Raw genomic sequence first — 2939 nt, 5'->3', positions numbered from 1 at the left:
TCCTTTCTCAGCAGATCCACTACTTCTCCACTAGAAGGCGCTGCGCCCTCAAACTTCTTGACTATACTCCTTTCCTTGTTCTGATCAATAATGTTATTGGACCTCGAATATGGTTCGCGTGTCTTTTTTTCCATATGCACTTTGCTCTTATAGATTCGTGAAGTCTTTGCTAAAGTCTGTGTGGAAGTAGTTTTTCACACGGCAGCGCGGATCTGATTGTTGACTTCCAGCTTGGGAATGCTTTTGATAAGATTATCCCTTCCAAAGAAAAACACTTCCCATAGCTGGTGGATTAAGGGTGAAGAAAAACAAGTTGTTCTACTCTGTTCCGAAGATAAGACACAGTCAAATGCATGCAAAGGACAGTCGTATACAAAATGTCTGAGGTATGTATACAGGGCCGCCGTGACAGTAACACCACCTCTGTTTCTCTGAATTCACTCTCCATTTCAGCAGCTCCACTGACCACAGAGCACTTTCAGGTTTCTGTGGTCAAGTTTCAACTTTCAAGGGGTGTGTGTGTGAGTGACTGGGTGAGTGTGTGAAATTGTCCACAGGGGTGTGTGTGTGTGTGTGTGTGAGTGACTGGGTGAGTGTGTGAAATTGTCCACAGGGGTGTGTGTGTGTGTGTGTGTGTGTGTGAGTGACTGGGTGAGTGTGTGAAATTGTCCACAGGGGTGTGTGTGTGTGAGTGTGTGTGTGTGTGTGTGTGAGTGACTGGGTGAGTGTGTGAAATTGTCCACAGGGGTGTGTGTGTGTGTGTAAGTGTCTGGGTGAGTGTGTGTGTGTGTTTGTGTGTGACTGGGTGAGTGTGTGTGTGTGTGAATGAATGGGTGAGTGTGTGAAATTGTCCACAGGTGTGTGTGTGTGTGTGTGTGTAAGTGACTGGGTGAGTGTGTGAAATTGTCCACAGGGGTGTGTGTGTGTGTAAGTGTCTGGGTGAGTGTGTGAAATTGTCCACAGGGGTGTGTGTGTGTGTGTGTGTGTGTGTGAGTGACTGGGTGAGTGTGTGAAATTGTCCACAGGTGTGTGTGTGTGTGAGTGTGTGTGTGTGTGTGTGTGAGTGACTGGGTGAGTGTGTGAAATTGTCCACAGGGGTGTGTGTGTGTGTGTGTGTGTGTGTGTGTGTGTGAGTGACTGGGTGAGTGTGTGAAATTGTCCACAGGTGTGTGTGTGTGTGAGTGACGGGGTAAGTGTGTGAAATTGTCCACAGGTGTGTGTGTGAAATTGTCCACAGGTGTGTGTGTGTGTGTGTGTGACTGGGTGAGTGTGTGAAATTGTCCACAGGGGTGTGTGTGTGTGACTGGGTGAGTGTGTGAAATTGTCCACAGGGGTGTGTGTGTATGTAAGTGTCTGGGTGAGTGTGTGAAATTGTCCACAGGTGTGTGTGTGTGTGTGTGTGTGTGTGTCTTGGTGAGTGTGTGAAATTGTCCACAGGTGTGTGTGTGTGTGTGTGTGTGTGTGTGTGTGTGTGGGTGAGTGTGTGAAATTGTCCACAGGTGTGTGTGTGTGTGAGTGACTGGGTGAATGTGTGAAATTGTCCACAGGTGTGTGTGTGTGTGTGGGTGAGTGTGTGAAATTGTCCACAGGTGTGTGTGTGTGTGTGGGTGAGTGTGTGAAATTGTCCACAGGTGTGTGTGTGTGTGTGTGTGTGTAAGTGACTGGGTGAGTGTGAAATTGTGTACTTCAAAAGGCTCTCTGAGAGGTGCCGTACTGAAGAACCTTAAGAGCGGATGATAGATTGTTAAATCATTAAAAGGATCTTCACACAAGTAATTCTTCACAATATCACATTGTTATTTAATAATTAAAACGTTACACAGTACAAGAGAGCAATTGTTTTATTTCGGGACGAGGAAAAAAAAAGTGGCAGCAAAAAGCACATTCAATTGATGAAGACGTCCCATTACTTCCATAAAGAAGGAACATCGAGCCCCTGTCATTACACTGACAGAGCCCTGTAAACAGCGGCCGAGCTGCTATTCATTCTGCCCTTCACTGCAGTGATTAACAGTCAATATCTTAGCAGCCATTCATAATACCACACTGTCAACATGGAGCTGCAGCCCTCGGGCCTCCAGCTTGTAAATTTCAGGTTTTATGAGCCGTTTACTCTTAGTCTGCTGTTGGAAAGCTTTGAGAATGGTTGGAGATTTGAGACACGAAGAGTTATTTCAAGAATTACTATCAAACAACAATCCTCAACTCTCACTGATTGCGTTGTAATGTGGTCATTTTCAAGCGTTTACCAGATGTTTCTTTGGGGACTGGAAATAAGATAATCCACTTATATACGTCACAAAATAAAACCCAAAAACCAAAGGAAAACAAGTAAGTTTCATGACAATTTGTACATACAGGTAAAAGGGGCAGGGATTTGTAACACTAGAACACAAAACAAGTCAAATCTGTAGTTATTTCACGAACACTAACTGAGCTCCCATCCACCGGTGGCACTGTTTCACTCAATTGACAGGGTGTGTCTGTTATGCAGCTGAAGGAGCGTGATAGGAATAGCACTGTAAACTGTTGCGGGAGAAGATTATTGTAGCTGTGCTGTGACTTTTTTGGGGCCTTAGGGATAGGGTTAGGATTAAGGGAGTTTAATAAGGATAGGGATAATCACTATATGACCGTTTAGAGATGGACCAATAAAGAAGGATTTTCACTTTTCAACGTACTATTAAATCAAATTTGTTAATTCCTTTAAAAAATGGCAAAATTGTGGCTGTAAATTAGGAGTGTGTGGTGGTGTGGGTATGTTTGCTTGCTGTTGTTGTGTAGTTTGGTTACGGTAGTGTCTTTGGAATTGTTGGTGTGATGTTTGTGTACGAGGATGGTGTTATTTTGGTGCTGTTTCAGTGCCCACCATCCTCTTATATCTTGTCCTTTCATGTGTTGTGGAGTTAAGTCTTTTCAAAAAGGAGCATAAGGAGACC

The sequence above is a fragment of the Hoplias malabaricus genome, chromosome 18 (genome assembly GCF_029633855.1).
Source record: "Hoplias malabaricus isolate fHopMal1 chromosome 18, fHopMal1.hap1, whole genome shotgun sequence".
NCBI lineage: Eukaryota > Metazoa > Chordata > Actinopteri > Characiformes > Erythrinidae > Hoplias > Hoplias malabaricus.
The sequence above is the reverse complement of the archived record's forward strand: the minus strand, read 5'-3'. Positions refer to the sequence as shown.